At 33.7% G+C, this 25,882-nt stretch overlaps 1 protein-coding gene and 1 long non-coding RNA gene across 3 annotated transcripts in view; both read left to right on the forward strand.

The window, feature by feature from the left end:
• Positions 1-8,749: 8,749 nt before the first annotated feature.
• The window catches only part of LOC149172705 (uncharacterized), a 47,090-nt gene continuing 29,957 nt past the window's right edge, over positions 8,750-25,882 (forward strand). The window contains exons 1-2 of one of the 2 annotated variants that reach the window (XM_089424415.1): positions 8,750-9,068; positions 9,151-9,344. The gene's annotated coding sequence lies outside the window, so the exon portion shown is untranslated. The remainder of the gene's footprint in view (positions 9,069-9,150; positions 9,345-25,882) is intronic. The other variant, XM_089424414.1, reaches the window with a different exon arrangement.
• Positions 9,359-13,821, forward strand: LOC149172706 (uncharacterized). Its single transcript, XR_016259091.1, has 2 exons — positions 9,359-12,806; positions 13,037-13,821. It is a non-coding gene; the product is annotated as an uncharacterized LOC149172706 (long non-coding RNA).

Here is a 25,882-nt window from a genome sequence, read left to right on the forward strand (position 1 = left end):
GGCCATCAGCTGTTGGTGGATGAATAGTGTGAAGTTGAGTTCCATATTGGCAGGTATAAAGACAAGGTTATTTGTGATATTATGCCAATGGATGTATGTCATATACTGCTAGGAAGGCCATGGCAGTATGACCGGAAGGTAGTGCATGATGGGAAGACAAACTGTTACAAGTTTGTCAAAGATGGGATCAAGCACACACTTGTGCCCATCAAGGAGGAGGAGACAACAGAAACAAGTGGGACGAAAGTGTTACTAATGGGTGGAAAACAATTTTTGAAGCAGATTGAAGATAGTGAAGTGAACTATGTTGTTGTGAGGAGGGCAAAGACAATGCTGTTGCACACAAAAATGTCTGATTTACCTGCAAAAATTCAGAAAACACTGTAGGAATTCAACGATATTTTAGTGGACGATTTACCAGACAAGTTGCCTCCTAAGAGAAGTATCAATCATCATATTGACTTTATACTTGGGGCAAGTCTACCGAACAAGGTAGCATACCGGATGAGCCCCAAAGATAACGAGGAAATCCGAAAACATGTGTAGGAATTGCTAGATAAAGGGCTAATAAGGGAGAGTTTAAGCCCCTGCGCAGTACCAACAGTTCTCGCTCCCAAGAAAGGAGGAGAATGGCGAATGTGCACAGATTCGAGGGCCATCAATAAGATCACCATCAGGTACAGATTTCCACTGCCACAAATGGATGATATGATGAACTGCCTGAGCAGGGCAACATACTTCTCAAAGATTGATCTAAAGAGTGGCTATCATTAGATTCGAATCAGGGAAGGAGATGAGTGGAAGACAACCTTCAAGACCAATGAAGGGCTGTACAAGTGGCTAGTAATGCCATTCAGTTTAAGTAACGCCCCTAGTACCTTTATGCGACTGATGAATGAAATGCTGAAAGAGTTCATTAGAAAGTTTGTAATAGTGTATCTTGATGACATATTAATTTTCAGCAAGACTAAGGAGGAACACTTTCGACATGTTCGAAGTGTGCTGGAAAAATTGCAGCAGAATAAGCTGCTGATAAATTTGAAAAAATGTACTTTTCTTCAAAGAGAACTGGTTTATCTGGGTTTTGTGATTGCAGAGAACGAGTTGAAGATGGACCCAGAGAAGATTGCAACGATCATTAACTGGCCATCCCCGAAAAGCCTGTTTGAGGTACGTAGTTTTCATGGGTTGGCAAGTTTTTATTGCAAATTTATAAGAAATTTCAGTGAAATCTGCGCACCTATGTTGGACACTATAAAAAAAGCAAGTCAACCTTTTCATTGGACCGAGGCAGCAGAGAAAAGCTTTCAGCTACTAAAGAAGAAGATTACAGAAAGACCAATTCTGAGATTTCTCGATTTTAATAAGCTTTTCCAGGTTTGCTGTGATACAAGCGGTACAACTATTGGAGCTGTACTTAGCCAAGAAGACAAACCTATTGCATTTTTTAGTGAGAAGTTGAATGAGAGCAGGCAGAAGTATTCATCTTACGACAAAGAATTCTATGTTGTCGTCCAAGCATTGAAGCATTGGAGACACTATCTGCTGGGGAGTGAGTTTGTTTTATTTTCTGATAATTCTGCGTTGCAATATGTAATGCAACAACATAAGCTGAATCACAAGCATGCTAAGTGGGTCAAATATTTGCAGAGTTTCACCTTTGTGTTGAAACACATTAGCGGGTAGGCCAACAAGGTGGCAGATGTGTTGAGCAGAAGAGCCTTGCTTTTACAAGAAAGTACGATACAAGTGCTAGGGTTTGAGCATTTGAAAGACTTGTATCAGACTGACGCGGATTTCAAAGAGGCTTATGAATCGTGTCAGAATCCCTTGCTCAAAAACAATAGTCCATGGTTGGACTATAATTTACAGGAGAAGCTATTGTTTAAAGGGGGACAGTTATGCATTCCCGATTGCTCGATGAAAGATAATATCATTCGGGAGAAGCACAGTGGAGGTCTAGCCGGACATTTCGACATAGACAAAACACTAGATCAGCTCGGACACTTTTATTACTAACCAAGAATGCGAAGGGATGTGCAACGATATGTGAGTAGGTGTAAAGTCTGCCAATTGGCGAAGGGACACAGTCAAAACACAAGACTTTACACACCACTGCCTGTTCCAAGTAGACCGTGGGACTCGGTCAGCATTGACTTTGTCTTGGGTCTGCCAAGAACGCAACGAGGTTTCGACTCGGTGATGGTGGTGGTAGACCGGTTTTCGAAAATGGCACATTTCATCCCTTGTAGGAAAACTAGTGATGCCACTCATGTAGCTCACTTGTTTTTCACTGAGATTGTCAGATTACACAGCCTACCCAGATCTATTGTTTCTGATAGGGACGTGAAATTTACAAGACACTTTTGGTGTACCCTATGGAAGAAATTGGATACACAATTAAGTTTCAGTTCCGCATATCACCCACAGATTGACGGGCAAATAGAAGTGGTGAACAAGAGTTTGGGAAACTTGCTACGAAGCCTAACTAGAGAAAATTCATGGTTGTGGGATCGTGCGATTGCTCAGGGGGAATTCGCTTATAACGATTCACCGAACCGCAACACAAGGCACAGTCCATTTCAGATCTTGTATGGCATGCACCCTCGCGGAGTACATGAGTTGTAGGATCTGGGAAAATTGGAAAAAAGAAGTGTTGATGGGGAAGATTTCTCCAAAGCAATGAATGATCTACACGAGCAAGTAAAATCAAAGTTACAGGACAACAGTCAAAGATATAAACAACAGGCACATTTGAAGTGGCGGGAAGTGCAGTTTAATGTGGGGGATGAAGTCCTTGCACACTTACGCAAAGAACGGTTTCCTAAGGGCGCATATAATAAGCTGAAATTTAAGAAGATTGGCCCCTGTAAAATTCTGCGTAAGTTCTCAACCAATGCTTATGAACTGCAGTTGCCACCGGGTATAGGCATATCGTCTATTTTCAACGTGGCATATCTGTTCCCATATACTGCCAATCCTGAAGATAAGAGTGTGGTACAGCCAGAACGAGACACCCAGGTGGAAGGAGGTTCTTGGATGAGGCAAATGCCTTCGGCTCAACCCCATGAGATCGAGAAGATTCTCGACACACATGTGGCCAAGCGAACTCGCAGAAAGGAGTATCTGTGGTACCTTGTCAAGTGGAAGAACCATCCCATTGAGGATAGTTTGTGGCTCGACGCGGCACAAAGACAACAAGTAGGTTATTCTGTGGAGGAGTTCATGGAACAGAGCCATGACTTTTTATTACCCCAGGAGCCTGATGCAGGAGCATCTAGCTGAAGGGGATCATCATGACAGAGGGTCATTTGGTCTCTGTGAGGACCGAGGAGAAACTTTCAAGTGAACATTTTAGTTTCATTTTTACTTTATTTCTTAGTGATGTAGCATTCAGGAAGGTAAAGGTCAAGTTAAAAGAACTATTGTAGTTAACTGTTTTTTAATATTATTATTATGTTATCTTTTACAAATTACAGCGTAGGAAAAACAAACAATTTTAGAAACTGAGAAAACCATAAAATGTAACTAACAGCAGTTAAGAGAAAACTGTTTTTCAAAATCATTCAAAAGACAATAGAATGTATTGTAACGGGTTCGATTTGAAGAAAAGAAAGTAATAGAAATCTTTGAATACACAGAAGTTTACATTTTGAATTCCCAAGTAGTCCATTCACAGTCCTTCAATTTGAGTTACTTAATATAGTGAAAGAAAGTTTTTTTATTCTACAGAGCATGTATATTTTCCTATCTGCATAAATTTAACAGGCCTATAGATAGCCATACTTCTTAAGTGTCAAAGCAGGAGAACCTACAGTAGCCGAACGGACGTTGGAGCTCCAGATAGAACAAAGCAAATAGAGCGAAAGGAAGCCTTAACAACACATAGTTCCAGACAGCGAAACAGAACGAAACAACACAGGTAATTCCTGAGCAACGAAACCCTTTTCTTTTATTCATAAAAAGAAACAGTACAGTCTCTGTCAATATAAATTACAATCCATACAAAATTTAAACGCTGTCCAAGTTCAACAAGTTCACAATGGGAAAACGGGTTGAGAAACCTAACATGTAAACCCTACAGTCGCAAACATCAACTGTGACAATGCAAGGCCAGAGGCCTACAGTAACACTATGCAGAAGTAAAGGCAGAGATCTCTAAGCCTACAACCTAACCGGCCAATATTAAACCAACGACCATAGAAACAACTAAATAGACAGAGTTATCAAGGAGCGACCCTACCAGGTCTTGCCAGCACGCATAAGATTGGAAGCCAGGGTCTCCAAAGCCGTTTCCACCTGCAAGCATTCACTAAGAACTGGGTGTGACAATCATAGTAAAGCAAGTTGTAGGAACGAAAAGACAGAGAGTTCCAGGGGTCGAAACTTACCAGAGAGGAGACAGAGTTTCGAGGTCGCGGCCACCGGAGGGTACTCTGCTCACAAGGAGCAGTTGTGTCAGTTAACGGAGGGAAAAGCATAAGTTAGTGATAGCTTGGAGCAACGACTTACCTTGTTACTGTGGACAGAGCCGAAGCCACAAATCCCCAAGACCACAACCTGCAAATGCAACCGAGCAACATAAACTGATAAATTTCGAGAGCAACTGAGTGGAAGAAACCGAGAAAAAGGCAACCATTAACAGTTAGGAAAAACAATCGACAGAGAATGTATACAGAGGAGCTGAAAGCCTCCACGACAGGCACACTTTCCATAGAGTGACAGAGCTCATCAAACGCGGAGACAAAGGAATAAAATAAGCACAAAATGACGAGCATACTTACCACTTGGCAGAGCAGAGAACGTAACCAAACCAAGGCGAATAATAACATCGATAGCAGCACATTCATACAGAGAAACCAACACCAGAGAACAAACAGTAGAAACCCTCGAGCCACCACAGAACAATGAACAAATGACCAAGTGAATAGGGTTTGAGAGCATTAACCAAGGTGGGAGGGTGTTTTACGAGGCAGGGACACATGTCCATCATCCAATGATGCAGGTACAAACAATCAAATCCAGAACCAAAATGTCTATGCGAATCATTGTAATCACGAGCTGATTAAACTAATCACCATTGAAATCATTATATTAATCATCACCCAATTTATATAGTTTGTTAAGGGTAAAGAGGGGGCTGGACACATCATTTTGCAACAACATCTGCATCTGATATATTTGCTTTTTCCCTCATTATTAAAGGGTTCATGACCCTTTAGTAATTTTCCAACCACCTTTCCCAAAGGTTGTGGAACAACCTTCATCATCCAATTGTCCCATAGAGATCAAACTCATATGCATCTGTGGGACATGCCTACCTTGTTTCGGCAAGATACCTTGTCCATCCTTTGTCTTGATTCAGACATCTCCTACTCCAACAATATTGTAAAAATGATTATTTCCTAAATGTACTCGACAATGATCAACTTTTTCATATGTAGCAATTTTTTTTTGCATTTGGTGACATGTTGAGATGTTCTAGAGTCAAGTACCCAATCAATGCTACTTCTAGAAATATATAAATAAGCTTCTTTTATTGAAATAGTAAATAAAACATCGCTTTCAGAAGCTACAACAATGGACTCACCTTCATTTGTGTTGCTTGATTTTTTATTTGTGTTGATTGATTTTCGTTCCTTCTACTCCTTTTGTCCCTTTTTCAAAAATCAACAATCCTTTTTCTTGTGTCATGTTCTTCCATAGTGAAAACAAGCAAGTTTACCTATTCTTGATTTTGATCTATCCTTTGATTTTGAATGCCCTTGTCTACCACGTTCAATTTTCCTTACATGATCATCTAAGACTAGACCTTCTCCTCCTTGGTTTTCCGCAATTGATTTGCGACACAACTCCTCATTCATTAAACTGCTACTAATGTCATAAAACTTGAGGGCTCATGTAGGTGTTGAAGTGGTGATAGCTACTATCAAATTCTACCAGCAATCTGCCATAGAGCACAATAATAAGATGACTCCAATCTCATCATCCAAAATAATTTTGACAGAGGCACGCTGGCTTGTAATTATATTCAACTCATTCAAATGCTCCACCACTGAAGCACCTTCTTTCATCATGAGATTATACAACTTCTTCATCAGGGAGACTTTGTTCGATACTATGTTTTTGTCATAGATATCATTTAGCCTTTTCCATAGCCTTCTGTTGTCTTCTCTCCAGCGACGTTAAATATACATTCTTTATTTATCATTGACAAATTGTGGCAATGGCCTTTTTGTCTGGATTATTCAGTCTTCATTTGTCATTGATGACGGCCTCTCCGCTAAGTCTCCCTCAATCGACAAATAATGATCCTTTAAAATCATTAACGTAAATTTCTCCCTCACCTTCCTTTTTACTCACACACCTATATAAACTAGTACAACCACATGACAAATATTAATGTAGTTGATATAGTAGAAGGCTTCATAAATATAACAAAAAAAACTAAACCCCATATGGGGAATAACATTGGGGAAAGAGTATAGTAAATTTTTATTATCACAATGAAAATTGTCTTACATTTCATTAGCTTGGTTTCATATTTCTCTCTCACCCACCATTCTTTTTACTCACACCCCTATATAAACTAGTACAACCACATTACAAATATTAATGTGGTTGATATAGCTGAAGGCTTCATAAATATAACCAAAAAAAACTATTGCAACATTGAGAATGCCTTATGGGTCAACTTTAACTTAAGAAAAAAAGAATTATAAATGAATGTTATGAATAATAATGAAGAACTTATCATGAAGGAACTTATTAGAATTGGAATAGTCTCAAAACCCTAGGAAATTGGTGGGTGGGGAGCCATGTGGCATGAATCTAATTTTTTAAATTTATTAAAAGTAATGGACCAATTTGCTAAATAAAATTTGCTTATATATAAATTAATGTTATAAATAATGATGAAGAATTGATCCTGGAGGAACTTATTGGAATTGGAATAATCTCAAATCCCTAGGAAATTGGTGGACGGGAGCAACGTGGGAGGAATATAATTTTTTAAATTTATTAAAAGTCAATGCAACTTCACAAACTCTTTAATAAACTACAACCTTTGATAAGCATTAAGACTAAACATATGTGACAATCAATCTAGACCCTCAATTAAAAGAAAAAATTCAACAAATCCCCATCCACCTTAAGTTGAAATAAGAAATTTTTAGCAAAAATATTTCATTATAATACTATAAGCCTAATACCATACAATAAACACTAACAAGTTTGACTAAACAAAACTTTAATTTTTTTTTATAAAAATAAAAAATATGCCAATATAATAGTTATATATTATATATAATTGATATAATTCTTATTTTTAATAAAAAAATTACGTACCAAAATTTCGAGGCAAAATAATTTTATTTTCCGCGAAATGCTTTAATTTCTATTATTTTTAGATAATAAATTTCCAATATTCTCAAGATCGCTGTCGGAATCGACTCATAATGTTTCTTAAGATTGCTTTATGACTCCACCCCGCTCATATGTATTTTCTTCGCATTCACAAATCGTTCGCTTCTGTATGATATATACATTATATATATACTTTCTTCGCACTCACACATCTTTCCTTCCTTGTAAAGTTTCTTAAGATTCTTCAATACCCACACTTATGCTGGCTTCACGCGTACACAATTCCCTCATTCATATCACACGCCAATGGTTTATTATAATATTTTATTTATCAACAACTATAAAAAAATTAAGGATGAAATTATTTATTTATTTAAAGTGTGTTTTTAATATATAAATATAATTTCAAGTGAACTTTATGATTTTTTTTGAAATGTATTTTATGATTTTTTTATTTAAAGTATGTTTTTAATATATAAAAATAATTTCAAGTGAAATTTATGATTTTTTTTATTATTTAAAATGTATTTTATGATTTTTTTTATTTAAAATGTATTTTTAATAATAGGTTGAAATAATATTTTAGAGTATGGTTTAATTATTAGATTTTTTTATTGTTTAAAATGTATTTTTAATAATAGGTTGAAATAATATTTTATTGTATTGTTTAATTACTAAATATTTAAAAAAATATTGAATTTTTATTTTTTTGTTATATTTATTTTTTGTTGTTTAAATTGGGTTTTTATTGTATATATAAATTTAGCACCCTCAAAATTTTTTGAATACTCTGATTTTACAACTTAAATTTGTGATTCCAACCAATCTTTCTTTAAACAATTTAAAAAAAAAGAGACCAAACTTGTGATTCCAACCAATCTTTCTTTAAACAATTAAAAAAAAAAAGAGACCAAACTTGTGATTCCAACCAATCTTTCTTTAAACAATTAAAAAAAAAAAGAGACCAAACTTGTGATTCCAACCAATCTTTCTCTTACGAAAAAAACATATAATTCTTGAAAATATTTACTAAAATTTTGAACAAAATTACCTTAAGAAAAGAAGACAAACTGGGAAAGGGGAAAAAACCAAAAAACCCATTTTATTTATTATTTAGACTATGCCATAAGTCTGTATTCCTGATGAAATAAATTTCCATATTTCCTCTATCACATCACCTTAACTACACAGAATGAACGTTTCTCACACTACCTGTGCTTTCTGGGTTCCTTCCACTTCACATTTACTGTCATAATAGAAATTGACATGGGCGTACGGAAAATACTTTACTTCTGAAAACATGGAGACTAATTCCCTTTACTCACCCGGCCGTGACATGAAATATATTTGTAAATTACAGGAACGTTAAAATCTGCGTATTGAGTGATTGACATGGGCGTACGATAAATATCTTGAAGTGTGGCAAACATTTCAATTTATTCCTCTGGCCCTCGGGCCTCGATATGAAATGATACTGTAAATTAAAGAAACCTTAAAGCCGATTGATTATAGGCTGCGACTAAAGGATGGGTACTGGTCAGTTGTTTTGCCCCCACTTTTTGGCTCGTCATACGCGGCATTAAAGTCACTATCTGCAATGAATTTCTGCGAACTGGGCTTCACTTTATCTTCTGGTATTTTTTCTTGGCAATAAGTGAGTGACCCTGTTTCCTTGGTTTTTCTGAGAGCGGACTCTTTTCGTGGTAATTTCCTTGATGTTGCGTTCCAACTAATCGATCATTTCTGAAAGTAATATTAATGTCTCTTCATTTTGGTTTTCTGCAGGCTGGTGCGCAACTCTCCCAGTTACTGCTTTAATGCGCAGCCTTCCAATAAATCTCCTGTTCCTGTTCCTGTTCCTCGCGTTTAGAGTACTTCTGGATACCAGAGCAGCTGCCCCTACCATCGGTGGTTTGGGATCTTCACAAGATTGGGTTTCAAATCCCCTGCAAAAGGAAGAAAGCTCCCACCGAGTAAAGGTAAGCAAATTTGCAATTACTTTCTTTGGGGTTTTGCAGGGTTATATAAATAGCAAAAGGTTGTCTGGGTTCATCTTTTACAGATTGAGCTGTCTTCTCAAAACATTTTGATTACTGATTCTCATGAAAGGCCTCCTGAAATTTCGAACATAAGGAATGAAACCTTGAAAGCAGTTGATGAAACATTCTGAAAAACGTATGTTCCTCTAGAATTTTTATTGTCAGACTGGCATTGGTAATTGCAACTTGCACAGTACCACATTCTGCAATTATGGGGATTATGGGGTTTAGAAAAACAGCACTAATACTTTACATAGATTATTCATTTATCTTTCACCGTCCCAAATTACTTTTAACATTGTAACTTTTTATTGAAATCACTCGCTAGGCTTGGACGCTAACTTAGTTTTTTAAATATAAAATATATCTCTGTAGTATTTAATTTTTGTATATAAAGGTTATATTTTATATATGGTCTAGTTTAAATTTATTTATTTATTTTCCTGTTGTATATTTGAATCGATTTTACAACATTTTTTCAAATTTTCTTAAACAAAATTACAAACTCTATATTTTCCCTATGGTATTACGTTGGCATGGAGCCTAGTCAATAACTTTCTTTTGGTCTTATAAAAGGAACTTTTCTCTTTGTGAAGAGGAGGGAAGATGGTAGCTGTCCATCTTTTACAAAATTACAATTATCCCTCTTTTAGAGAGTCTTCTCTAGATTCCAAAACATAAAAAGCAAAAGTATTGAAATATTCGTCAAACCATAGAGGTGACGAAGGAAACCTGAGTAAAAATCCGAGTAAAGTGAGAAATCCATTGTCGTAGTTTTTAAAAATGTCGAGAGAAAGTATTGCTGATTCTTGTAGTTCCTTTTATCCGAATATTGACATTTTGCGAGTCCCAAAGACAAATAGAAAAGATTGCATGTCAGATAGCCATCTGAAGTAATAATTTAAGAGCAAAAACGTTTAGCATAATTGTTTGAAATAGACCAATATTTGTAGAGCAAAAACGTTCAGCATAATTGTTTGAAATAGACCAATATTTGTAGAGAAAGATATAGAAATTGCTGCAGAAAGATTAAGAATTCCAGCTATTCTTATTGGAGTAGTTTACCTAGGTGATAGAATGGCCCATTTTCAGTCACCGGTCGAAAAATCGTCCGACTCCGGCCACCGACAATCTCTCCGCCCTCTGCCACCATCCCCTAGCTCCGCAATCCTTCTTCTCCACCACCCTCCCTCTGCCACCATCCCCTAGCTCCGCAACCCTCCTTCTCCACCACCCTCCCCTGACAATCCTGACATTACCTGCCAAAAAATCCGAATGCAGCCGGAGGGCATGACATCCCCTGACCGATCGTCATCCGCGGAGTATTATTGCAGGTTCCAATTCGAATTGAGAAGAAAATGGTCACCCGCGCGCTGCTCCCTCACATTACTCTTCGACCCGGAACTTCTCGCTCTGCAATTCCGCTCTGCAGCTCGCCACCCAGGTACCAACCTGTTAGCATCCTCTCAGTCAAGTAACCCTCTGCTTGTTTTTAATTGCGATTAAAACAATAATGCAGGGTTTTATAGCGGAAAACAATGATAAATAGCAGAAATGCTCACCCTTTGTACTTGCGTTCAGCTCGAACAACGTAGTACCGATTGGAGGAGATGGGTTGGCCTAGAACTGGAATAAAATACACTCTATCCGTGTGCAATTCTCGCAACTCGTTACAGCAGCAACCCCAACAGCACGCACCCTGCTCCTCGTCGCCTTCCCGCAATTTTGCTGAAAAAATAAATATGCAGAGTAAGGGCCTTCAGGTGGGGGGAATAGAACATCGCCCTGTTAAATTGACCTTGATTAAATTGACTTGCTGGTTTACTTTCTGATGCAGGGCCAACCTGCAATACCCAGAATCTTTCTTCAAATGCCTTTGAACATGCATCTCGGCCTATGCTCAATCAGTATCTCAATGTCTGGCAAATTTCTACCACTGGCAATCTCAATTAATATGCGGAAGCTTACCTTTCAATTCCTGGCAAATTCACATTTTATCATTTGCACGCGGAAGCTTCTCAAACACCTGTTCACATATTTCATGGTTCATGAAAACTCAATAAAAATCAATCACTGTATGTGAAGTTTCCTTCATCCTCATTCTGTTTTAACTATCAATCCCATCAACTTCGAATGCTCTCATACTTCAGATCCATTACCATAATTACATTCACATATGCTAGATTCAATCAAAAGCTTGGCATTTCACTCACTCTTGGCCATTATCTATATGGTTTCCATTTCACATTAAATTGCACAAAGTTTTGTCTCAACCAAACCTCAATACAATAGCCCTTTTGGCAGAACCATATTATAAACCCTTTTAATTCTGGTTTTAACCCCAAAATCTTCTTCTTGAATCATTTCCACAATCATTTATATATGGGTTTCAGTATCTAATTTCATATACTCAGAAGTCAATGAGACAATGCCCCATCATTTAACTTTAACATTATTCTAAATGAACCAATATCAAATATATAAGTGCGCCCTTCCCATTCTGCTTACCAGCTCTTAAAATTGAATGCCAGAATTTCATACCTTGACATTAACATTACAGTTAACCTCATACGACTACTGCAATACTGCTGTTGAGACTTTGCCAGATTGTAATCTTTCAGCCCCTTCGTTTAATAACTTTGCCAGACTCGTTGGCTTGTGGTCTTTTTCTGCAATTTCAAATGTTATAATGGCTCACAGGCAGAATTTGGATGGTGTTACCTTTAAATAATATAAATTCAAAACTTCATGGAAAAGATTAAGAATGAAACTATTTTTAGAAAATTTAAATTATCACTAGGAGCATCTAAATCCTATCAAATTTCACAAAATCCTAATAATAGCATTCCCCTGATGAGCTAACCCCTACCCAAAGCATCTTAATTGTGTAATATATATATATATATATATATATAATTTAATAATATTTTGTTTTTCAATAAATTAAATAATTTAAATTTAAATTATTAAGTAACATAAACTTTTTATATTATTTATATATATATATATAATAAAATGTATTCTATTTTTATTTTTTCTTAACAATTACGTCGTAAGGTGTTCTTTCTGAAAAGAACTTTTCTAAAAGCTACCTATCATCACTCTGAACCGTTAGATTGTGTGTTAGACGATTGGATTAGATTGTGTGTTAGACGATTGGAAAATTGTCGATTGTTTGATCACTCGAAAGTATTTGGGTGGTTGGAATTGTTTATTATGATGTTGGTGCAGTTAAAAATGGTTATGGCCATTACACCCCTTCTAGAGCATTCGATTTACAAAAACGCCAGATCTGTCTTCAGGGTGAGGGAGGCAGATATTGGGTTTGGAATTGCAGATTTGGGGTGGGAAACGGGTATGAATACTCTGCAGCAACAAGGGTTTGATCTCTCGGCTCCACAGGTAATTTTCTCATGCGGTTAACTAGCCAATTCATCCTCTTCTACCCATCCTTTTTCTTGGAGGCAATTCTAGCTAATTTACATTACACATATATGCATAAGAGGGGTTTTCATCTACATTCAGGCACTTTCATAGACTCATTGCTTTTCTCTTGACAGGTAGACAATCTCCGCTACTTGTTGGCAGTGTTACTGGTGATGAGGTCCTCTTACCATTATTGGTGTTTTCAGGTTGCATCCCCTGCCTAGATGGTTCTCGAGTGAGGGAGGCAGATATCACGTTTCGAATTGCAGATTTGAGGTGGGCAATGGGTATGAATACTCTGCAACAACAAGGGTCTCATCTCTTGGCTCCACATGTAATTTTCTCATGCAGTTAACCAACCACTTCATCCTCTTCTGCCCATCTTTTCTCTGGGACGTAATTCTAACTAATTTACATTACACATATATTCATAAGAGGGGTTTTCATATGCATTCAAGCACTTTCGCAAGATCTTGATAGGTAGAAAGTCTCAGCTACTTGCTGCCAGTGTTACTGATAACGAGGTCCTCTTACCATTATTGGTGTTTTCAGGTTGCATCCCCTGCCCAGATGGTTCTTCACTACAGTCTCTCGTACAGGTAAGGGTTTTATATTCACCTTCCCAATTTGTTTGTTTACTTGAGGTTCAAGTCTAACTAGCTTTCTATGGGTGCACACCAGGTATCAATTTAGTTGATTCTTGTGCATGGGATTTGTTTCTTGTTTAACTCAGGCACTTCTTAGTTAGTTTATTGTCCCTGAGAGAAGAATTTCTTGCACTATTCCATTTCTCTTTTAGCCACTCACTGATATAATGGTGTCACCCACCTTTGGGTAGGGTTTGGTTCAAATTTATCTCATAGGTTATGCCGGGACGAGTCAATTTGACTGCAATTTGTAATTTACTAGATCCTAGATTTTGGGGGTTGATTTTCAAACTGTGTAAATATGGAACCCACATAAGTATAGTCGGGTTCATTTCTTGTGCACTACAGGGTTTCTTTGTTGTGTTTTCTGTTCAAAAGAAATGTCAACTGGGTAATTTGGACATTACGGACTGTATTTTCCTCCATAAAGGCCTATACTTTTGTATTGTTTACAAACTGGTATAAATTGGTTGTACAATTTTGCTCTTCTTGGCAAGTAAAGACATAACAGATGGCACAATGTCAAATTGTCATTTTTTAATGTACAAATTTGTTTATTTCCTGCATTATTACTAATTCATTATATAGATTCTATAATGTCCCCGTCTTTGTATTGCACTAATGGTAAATGAAATATGTCTTTTCTTTAGCACTCATTTGACAGGAAAGTTTCGTTTTTTCAAAATTCATAAGGTTGCAAAATATTGTTTGCTTAGTACTATATCTGCCTTAATTGTACAGTTTATCGCTACTTCTGCTTTGTTTTAGTTCCATGCAATAGATCGTTAATCCCCTCTAGTTTAATTTTCTTCTGTCAATTTGTCTAGTTAGATTTCTTGGGTTGAAGGTCGGGGTCTTGATCTTTAAGCTGCTTATGAAAGTCTAACCTAAAACTTGAGTGGATACCAAGTAACTTAAAAAGAAATTGGCATTAACACTATAGGTCAAAGAATCACTCAATAGGTTGTTGCACTCGTTACATTGCTTGCAACTTTCTCCGAAAAAGTTCGCAGCCATCTTGATAATTCAATTAAACCCAATATTACAAAGGTTTATGCATCCGTCTTGCAAAATTATCAATCACATGAATGTGATTGCATCCATATCACAAACTACTAATCCACAAGTGGATAAGTATATAGTACAAGGAGTTCACTCACATTGCAAAAACTATGATCCATATTCACTTAAGTACATTTCAAAAAATGTTTTTTACAGTCTTAATGAAGATAGATGACCCAACACTATGTATTAACAATTTCTCCCAACTTCTCCCAATTTCTCCCAATTTCTCCCAACACTATGTACAGTCTTAAATATTAGTCTTAAATTGACATAGTCCAACTATGTAACAAGTAGAAAACCAGAAAAAATGAACAAAATAGATACACAATGTGTTGATATAAAGATGAAATTCTTATTATTATTAATTACATAAAATAATCAAAACCCACTGACTATTCTAAAATATTAAAACTATGATCCATAAAGATGAAATTCTTATTATTATTAATTACATAAAATAATCAAAACCCACTGACTATTCTAAAATATTAAAACTATGATCCATAATAGTTGTGTTTTATAAAAGAAAGATAAATAATATATCAAAATGAGAAACATTTGGGTAATAATTATTGTAAAATTATAATTTTGTCACCGCCGAGTCAAACCTCAATCTGTTGTTATCGCAATCTTCTTCAACGACTTTGTCCTTTGCATGTATGTATCTCTGAGTTTATTGGCAATCTGCACAGAAAAACCTCTCTTCTGGTTTTTGTCCAATGTTTTTTTATATGCATAATATGTACAATCTGAAACTGATTATTCAAACTTAATATAACATTATATAATTTTTTCTTTCCAATAAAAAATCTTCTTCAACCACTTATAATTACTTATGACATTAGTTACAGGTAATGGGTGTAATTTACTCCTAGCATAGTTTTCTTTCAATAATTTGAATTTCTGTTGAATGTTTATGATTTAAATTTGTATTCCATGGATCCATTTCTCCACGCTTTTGTTACCACATACACGGATTTATTTATACATTCAACAAATACGTAAGTTCTACCCATACTCAAACTCAAGTATATTGCAATGCATGGCTTCTAAATGATCTGTTCTAACGTTATAGGCACATTATATGAATGTTATATGCGCCTAAGTTGACCAACTACAAAATTTTTCGAGCCTTTCAAATAATTTAATTTAATGTAACATTATAGACTCATTATATAATGTTATATTCGCCTAACTTGACTAACTTGACCAGAATATCTTTTTTAATATTTTTATATGAATATTTTGTGACGTTCTATGACCATTATATGAATATTATATGCCCATTAACTTGGGCGCAATGTTTTTTCTTAAATATTTTATATAAATAATTTTATTATAGTTAGTTTCATTGAATATAAGTTTTTCTTAATTTTAAAAAATTCATTAAAAAGAGTTATCTTATTTAATAGAAAATTATGTTACATTAAATTATTTAATTATAATATTTTTTAAATAAAAATTTATTTTAAGAATAATATTTGAAAAATATATATATATATATATATATATAGGGGTTAAAACAATATTTGTAATCATTTGGAATGTAATTAGGAAAATAACTCAATATGAGTGCAAGTTTTATCACCAATTTTGGCTTCTCGAGTTTTAGTGTTTGGAATTGATTTGCAAGTAGTTTTACTGGTGTTCAAATCTCTAGAGATGTCACATATACTTTCATAGTTTAAGAAGATACAAACAATATAAGTATAAATCTTATCACCTACTCCGACCTCTAAAACTTTAGTGTTTAAAATTGATTTACAAATAATCCCAGTAGGATTGAATCTTCATAATACAATTTCCCTATTCACTTTTATTTTAATAAGGGGAATCCATAGATATGGTACATCATCAATATTAACGTTTAGTTTTTCCAGCCATTCTTAAATTGGTCGGCTTGAAAAACTTTCAAATTCCCAATAAAATTAACGAACTTCAATTTCAATAAAGTTATGAAGTGGAGATGTAAAACAAGGGCTTTATAAGCAATATTGATTTAGGTAAGGATACATATTAAAATATTTGAATAATGTTAAATCTTAAATTCTAGAATATCTATATAATTAAAATTAAATAATTAAAAATTTAACCAATTTTTAAATTATTTCAAAATCCATAAAATAATAATGAGATATTAAAAATTGTTGGTTTTTTTTTTATTTTTAAAATTTTAACAAATTTCTAAATTATTTCAAAATGCATAAAATAATAATGAGATATTAAAAATTTTTGGTTTTCTTTATTTTTTAAATTTTTAACTTATTTTATGAAATTTATTAAAATTTTGGAAAAAATAAATATTAAATGGAATATTTTGTTGTTTTTTTACCTTTTAAAAATGTAATTTTTTTTAATTGGTTGATAACTATTTTTATGTTTTTTTTAATTGGTTGATAATTATTTTTATATGGTTTTAAATTGAATTATGGATTATGAATTATGAAAATTATATTAATAAATAAAAAATTTAAGGAATATATATATAGAGGTTGATAATTATTTTTATGTGATTTCAAATTGAACTATGAATTATGAAAATTATATTAATAAATATAAAATCTAAGAAAAAAATATATTTGCAAGTGCCATAACTTTGCATAACAGAATGTTATATGGATAGTTGTCCGTCATAATTTAAGCAATTATTTGCACAAAAAATGATGGGCAATTATCCACACGACATTTTGTTGTCCATATTAAAGTTACATTATTTAAATTATACCATAAATGTTGTTGATAAAATACAAGTGTTACCTTAGTTGCGTCTCTGAAAAACCAAATTCTAAAAATGAAAGCTTGAAGAGTGAAGCCTTCACAAAATAAGAATGGATTTATGGATTTATCACGTGGTGACATCAAGTCCAAGGTGTCAAAGAAAGCGAGGAGAAATAGAGTGGCTAGAGGAATATGTCAAATCATGTGTGTGTTTCTTCATCAAAATCCGTGCACAACTCTTTCACACTTGTGTTGAAATTAATTAAACAGGTTTTGTCCACCCGCTACCATCCACATATTTCTTTGAAGAGACATAAATGCTCCAATGACTCAATATGAAACATGTAATTTTGTTTCTTTATATTTCTACTAGCGAAGTGACATTATATATATATATATATATTCATCAACCAAGTGTCATCGTCTTAGCAACAACTGTTAAAGTTGTGTTGGGGGGCACCAAAGTGGGATTTAGTGGTATGCAATGTAAACTACTACATAGAGAAGGGGAAGATCAAAGATGTTACATGTATGTATCTATGAGTCAATGTACATAGGAAATCAAGAGAGGATATAATATGAAATCTTTTAAATGCTTTAACTATGTAATATCAAGGACTTAAAATTATGGATCATTAATATTGATTGAAACTTTTATTATGAGTTAACAACATTGATTCTTTTACAAAGTCAAGTTTATTTAACAATCTTTCCTTTAAACTTGATTATTGAAAACCTATATGCTCTTCTCCCTATCACCTAGGTCTATGTCAAGACTTTATGGGTACTAACTACTTTTCAAGAGAGTGCCCATTTACATGTACTTTGCAAATTTCCATTTGCAAAGTAATTTTATTTGGTTATTGTTGTACTATCATTCCTCACACATACTCACACTATGTGCTCTCATCATGCCACTTCATTACAACCAACATTATTTCTTGTAGCACACAATGTACAATTCCAAGTTAAAAGTATATTTATTATGCAATACCATGGACCATCACTGTAGATACTCCAAATCACTTAACCTAATAATCTTGTCTCTTTCACCTGGTCAAATTTTTTGAGTAAAAAAGATTGTCACATTACTTATTTACTTAAATGTTTTATGCATGCTCTTCATGTTTTTCCTAGTCCATATTATGATAATCGCAATGATTCATGTTCTTCTTATACCATATTGTAACAATTATAGTTATTCATGTTTTTCCTAGTCCCTATTATGATAATTGCAATGATTCGTGTTCTTCTTATACCATATTGTAACAATTATAGTTATTCTCCCCACTGATGTCGAGAAGTTGTAAAGGAATTCTAATTACATTTATTTTCATCATGTGTTTACTAGTTGCAAAGGAATTTCAAAATATGTTAACACTGTCACATAGTAAAATGTTAATAACTATAAACTTCCTATATTTCTATAGTTTTATGTTGTATTGATTCGGAGAATAAAAATTTAAAAAGTGTTTTAAATACTAATTTCTTAAGTGTGTGTGTATAACTTTTGTCATCAATATAACTTCAATTGTCAATTACATTTTTGCATAAGAGGCAAGTAATAAGTAGCAACACTACATTTTAGACTTGTTTAAAATAAAATTTATATAAAATATACATTCAGGTTACAATGATTTCAATACCATGTACTTACTTTCTTTAAATATACTTATTTAGTTCAATATCATCGTATGGTTAAAATTCTTCACTCTCTAGTCATTATATACGTCTTGGATTATTTATTTCTTTAATTAAAATAATTGATTAACACATTTATTCAGATTTTAGTTTTGACGAATTAACATATCATCATATATAATAATCAAATTAAAAAAATACTATGACTCAAGTATTTAATATATATTGGTGTTTGCTAGATCTAAAGTTAACATGGATCTAGATTGGTGTTTATTTACAATCATGCTTGGGTGCCTTGTTCCTTTATAGCAACCTCCAAATATTTAGAATACATAGGCATATGTGATCAACATCTCAAATGGTTTGGGGAATATTCTTATTACTATTTTTATTGTTTTATGTATAATAATTCATTAAATTATATACACTGACTAACATTATGAAGATGAAGGAATTATTGAAGAAGTTGTTGAGTAGAGCCCCTGTATAATATGAATGAACATTTTTATGTTTTTTTGAGATAGGTAGATTTTGAAAGTTTGAACATTTGAAAATTTGTATATTGTTTTGTTTTAGAACAGAGAATAGTTTAATGCTAAGACATATGTCGTAGGTAGATCTCTTTCATGTTGATGTCATGGTCAAACCCATTGATTGATCAATTGTATGTGTACTTATATCAACTAGTTCACAGACTAGTTAAAATATTATCATCTATCGATTCAAGTGACATAATTGTCGAGATAGTTGTAACCATATCCTTGTTTGGATGACTATATATATATATATATATATATATAAGGGAAGACAAAAACTAATAAGTTCCATACATGTTTCCTATTCCTTCACTATACTACTTGAATGATTACTTATCTTACATTTTGAAGTTCTAATAAACATTGGTATATAAAGGATAAAATACAACCCTTCACTTTAAAATAACTAATCACTTCCACATAAAAATATAGATAAATATATTAGATATGATGACACCATCAATTACTCATTATAGAAAGAATCATTACAAAAACCATGTTTGTCGCAATACAATCCTCGACATATTCATTATTATTTACTCCATCTAACGATTTGGAGGGCCTATTTATTATGCACCAACTACCAAGTGAGCTTCATTTGTTTATTATGGCTACATTACATTAATTATTTCACTTAAGCACCTCCCTAGGAACCTAATATTACATTATTTATCATTCCTAGATACCTATGTAGACATATTACATTTCATCTCCTTTTACTGTTTTATCCTCAAAACATTAGTGGAAACCATATAATACAATCTATTAAGAAATGTAGTCAACTATAACCAAATATGAGCATTCACCCATCCTAGTAAAATTTGTACATGAGGTCCAACAATTGTTGCTTGGCCACCTTGATCTTGGGTATGGTTGTTGTTTGGCATCTTGTTGTGTTTGTGTTATTTTGGTATCCCTATGCATTTCTTGTATTCGTTCATGTAACTTTATATTGGGTGTTGTTTTGGTTCCTTGTAGGTCCATAGCAGGATTACTCAAGCTCATAATATTGCCTTAGTGATCATTATTTCTTTGAGTGATCTAGGTGGTGATATATTACCAACCTACTAGAGACACCGATCTCCTTGGCTAAGGACAAACTTAGTAAGACCTATATAGGCATTAATGTAAAGTCTTCATACACAAAGTACTTTTGCCTTCACCTACATGCTTCAGACTTCATTCATTTCACAACATCATCATACTCTTAACTCTCATTCTCTATCGTCTCTCTCTACTTCGTAACCTAGACATAACATCAATCCCTAGTCATATTTAAGCTTCATGTCATAGGGAACCTCATAGTATCATTCCCTATAATATAATCCTAGACTAGTGCACTTCACACCATAATAGACCTTAGTCCTTCATACCACACCCTTAATATTCCACGAAAAATCCTTAAACTCCTTTTGTGAACCTTTAAACCCCAAGAATACTCCTTAGCTCCTCTTCTACACCTTAGGTCTCTTTTGCACACTTATACTTGATCTTCTTGCTTGGATACACTTTAAATGTGCTCATTTATTCCTTATTTATAGTGTTTTTGTCTTCACTTATGGGTTCAACCTATAAAAATTAGCTAAGCCAACCTTTAATTTCTGGTTGGGTTGAACTGATAATATATTTCATATCTCCTCATGCATATGGAGTTAGAGGGAAAGCCTTATACATTGGAAATTTAGTGCAATAAGCTTTTCAACCATATATCCTATGTTTCCATTTGAGATAGATCTTTAAACTAAAAATACCTTCAAATACAGGGCATCCAAACTTAACATCAAAAGTCCAAAAATAATGTTTTCAATGATCTCCATACAGAATTGGTAAATTCGTACATATAACTACCACTATTTCACCAAGTAGAACATATTCTTCTTAAATGCCACAAGGGCCAGCTTACAACGTGTCTCCGGAGACTTGAACCCACACAAATAGGGACACAAAATGTTTGCTATCACTCGAGCTAAGTTCCTTTAATTTATGCTATAAGTTATGTTGAGATAGACTTTAATACATTTTTTTTTTGGAGAAAATGTTTCTCAAATGGAAAAATTTCAAATGTATCCAAGTCTTGGATTATGGGGGTATATCATTCATATGTTGGATATGTCAACTTTTGTGACATCTACAAGATACTTTCGCAAAGTCAAAACCAAATTTCTATAATTATTTAGATAAACCAATGTTGAAAAATGACACTAATAAGAATGAGTTAAATATGTTGATTGGGCATCCGGTCATGGATAGGGTTGTATGTGAAACCCATTTACATGGAATAAAGAAAATTTGCAAGACATGGATAGGGTTATACATGAAGCCCCTTTATGTAGAATAAAGAAACTTTGCAAAACTAATACTTTGATGAAAAAATTGTTCCCTTTATGAATTTTTATCTCCTCCATTATGATTTGTAGTTAACAAAAGAAAAGGGGGAATGATTCTTAAGATTTAGTGAGTTATTGTAATTCTTGTTTTGATGGGGATGGGAGGAAGTTAAAAAAAATGGGAGGGAATGGGTGAGAGAAGGATCATTGATTATTTTTCAAAAGAAAGAAATGAGATTTTCATTAATTATGTAATTCTAATTAAAATTACATATACATTTATATTTTAATATTTTGAACACATAAGTATTTTATTAATTTTTGTTTTCAAATGAAATAAAAATTACAACTTTATTTTTTTAAAACAAAAAATATATTTAAATGTAACATTTGTAAATATATTAGTATTTTTTTTATAATATGTTAAAAAAGACAATAGAAAAATTTAATTGAAAAATAAAATTTTCACTCATTGAATCAAGACTTAATCTAAAAAGACACAGAACACCAGATTTACGTGGAAAATCCTATTTGGGGAAAACCACGAGGAAAGAGTTTAATATAATTTTATTAACAATGAAAATCGTCTTACATTTCACTCGCTTCATATCTCTCTCTCAGTCACGATTCCTTTTTACTCACACCCCTATATAAAAAATATTTTATTACAATACAATGGATTGTGAATACTATGGGCACTAGCAACTTTGACTTGATTTCATCTCATGCCTAGCGATCTCCTACTTGAGAACGAATAGCAGCTTGAGTGAATGTTTTTGACATTGTTTTCCCTTCTCGCTACTAACCCTTTCCCAAGGTGCATTTTTATCACATTTGCATTACTCCAACCAAGTTTCTACGAAGTTCTTATTTATGCCTTGGAAAAGTCTTCCTTAAAATATTAGCTGGATTTTATGTAGTGTGTATTTTCTCCAATTGTAGCGGCCTGCCATTTAACACTCCACGGATCCAATGATATCAAACAATAATGTGCTTTGTGTTAGAATGATATGATGGCATTTTTATTAAATGAGTAACACTCTAACTATCACAATGCAACAAATATTTATCTTGTTTTATTACCAACTCTCTTAAAAATAGTTGCATCCACAACATCTCTTTGCAATATTTTGTGGCAACTATGTATTCTGCCTCTGTTGTGAAGAGGGCCACTAATTTCTGCAGTCTACACATCCAAGATACTGCTGCACCTACAAAAGTATATAAATAATCAATGATGGAATTCTAGTGTCCATATCTCTAGCCATTTTTGCATTTGTGTAGCCTTTAAGAACAACATTGTTATTACCAAAGCATAAATATTAATTACTAATACCCTTGAGATACCTCAAAATCCACTTTGCTACTTTCGAATGTTGTGTTTTTGGATTTTCAAGGATTTTGCGCACTACTCCCATTGAATGTGCAATATATGGACAAGTACATACCATGGCATACATGAAGATACCAACATCTGAATCAAAAGGGATTTTACTCATTTCCTCCTCCTTCTTGTCACCATAAGGGCACAAACCAACATTAAGTTTGAAATGTCATGTTATGGGTGTACCAACGGGTTTGGCATCCTTCATATTTAACATATCTAACACCTTTTCATTCATTTTTTCTTGTGACCTCCATAACTTTATCTTCTTTATGTCACGTATAATCCTCATTCCCAATATTTGTTGTGTTGGACCTAAATCTTTCATTGAAAATTGACTACCCAAATCTTCTTCAACTTATTAATCATGTTCTTATCATGTCCAACAATTAGCATATCATCCACATACAATAGTAGTATAATATACCTTTCTTGGTCATACCTCTTGATGTAGACACAATGATCAACCTCTAGTATTTTGAAGCCATGCTCCAGCATAAATGAATCAAATTTCTTGTACCATTGGCAAGGTGTCTGTTTCAACCCATAAAGGTTCTTCTTCAACCTGTAGACAAGATTCTCTTTACCTTTTACCTTGAATCCTTTCGATTGTTTCATATAAATTTCCTCCTTCAATTCTCCATGGATAAAATATGTCTTCACATCTAATTCTTCACATTCCAAGTCTAAAGCATTCGCAAGACCAAGAATAACTCTTATGGATGACATTTTAACAACAAGTGACTTTTTATATATGTAAAGTCAATACATTCCTTTTGTGCAAATCCTTTCACCACCAAACTTTCTTTGTATATTTCCTTCTTCTCCTCACTCTCATGTTTAATATTGTATACCCATTTTTTCCTTTTGGAAGCCTCACTAACTCCCAAGTTTTATTTTTCAACAAAGAGGCCATTTCTTCCCACATTGTTTTCTTCCACTTTTTGCTAGTTTCCACTTCACAAGCTTCTTGAAAACAATGAGGTTCACCTTCATCAATTAGAAAAATATAATTTGAGGGTGGATACGTCCATCTTGTTCTTGAATTTGTTGCCCGAATTCCTCCAATAATGGGATACTTTCTTGTTGTTCTATAAACCTGCCAACGTTTTTGTTGACCTCCATTTCATCTACAGGTCTTTTATACATCTCAAATTCATTAAATATTACATCCTTGCTTCTAAAAAGATTGTGATTAATTAGATCCCATAAACAGTAACCAAACTCACCATTCGTATATCCCAAAAAACACATTTCCTCGATTTATCATCTAATTTGGTTCTATGTTCTTCAGGAATATGCATAAATGCTTCACATCCAAAAAAAATTAGGTGAGAATAATTTTCCTTTTTACCGGTCCAAACTTCTTCAGGAATACCATCATCTAAGACTATAGAAGGTGAGTGATTGATGATATAATAAGTTTCCCTCACTGCGTCTACCTAGAAATGCTTTTCCAATCTTAAATTTGACAACATACTCCTAACCTTCTCCATAATAGTGTGATTCAACCTCTCTATAATACCATTTTGTTGGAAAGTACCAAGAACAATCTTTTCATGTTTAATGCCAAACTTATTACAATAATTCTTGAATGCATTGGAACAATATTCTCCACCATTACATATTCTCAAACACTTGAGCAATTTATTGGTCTCCCTTTCAATAACAACATGAAATTTCTTAAATATCTCAAACACCCCACCCTGACTTGTCATAATGTAGGCTCAAACATTCCTCGATGCATCATCTATGAATGTAAAAAAATATGAGGCTCCTTAAAGACTTAACATTCAACTAACCAAACACATCATAGTGTATTAATTCTAACAAATTTATTTTTCTTTCATGAACACGTCTCATAAAAATAAACTCCTCTTTGCTTACCATAAATACAATGCTCACAAAGATCAAGTTCATAGGATTTCAAATATGGAAGTAGATTTTTACCAAGAAGAACTTTTAGGCCCTTTTCAATCATGTGGCCCAAGTGCTTATGTTGTAACTCCAATGAATTTTATTCTTTTACAACAACAGTCGCATCTGATATCTTTGTTGTTGCCCTCATTATTAAAGGGTTCATGACCCTTTAATAATTTTCCAACCACCTTTCGCAAAGGTTGTGGAACAACGTTCATCATTCAATCGTCCCATAGAGATCAAACTCATACACATTTGTGGGACATGCCTAACCTGTTTCAACAAGATGCCTTGCCCATCCTTTGTCTTGATTCACACATCTCCCACTCCAACAATTGTGCAAAAATGATTATTTTCTAATTGTACTATACAATGATAAACTTCTTCATATGTAACAAAATTATTTTTGCATTTGGTCACATGGTGAAATGATCTAGATTCAAGTTCCCAACCAATGCTACTTCTAGAAATATATAAACAAGCTTCTTTTAGTGAAATAGTAAATAAACCATCACTTTCAGAAGCTACAACAATGGTCTTACCTTCATTTGTGCTGCTAGATTTTTTATTTGTGTTGATTGATTTTCGTTCCTTCTACTCCTTTTGTCCCTTCTTTAAAAATCAACAATCCTTTTTTCTTGTGCCCTGCTCTTCCACAGTGAAAATAAGTAAGTCTTCTTGTTCTTGATTTTTATCTACCCGTTGATTTTGAACACCCTTGTTTACCACATTCAATTTTCCTTCCATGATCAACTAAGACTAGAGCTTCTCCTCCCTAGTTTTCCACAATTGATTTGCGACACAACTCCTCATT

This window comes from Pinus tabuliformis, chromosome 4_2, assembly GCF_031772625.1.
Source record: "Pinus tabuliformis cultivar Carrire ecotype Pingquan chromosome 4_2, CPIR1, whole genome shotgun sequence".
Taxonomy (NCBI): Eukaryota; Viridiplantae; Streptophyta; class Pinopsida; order Pinales; family Pinaceae; genus Pinus; species Pinus tabuliformis.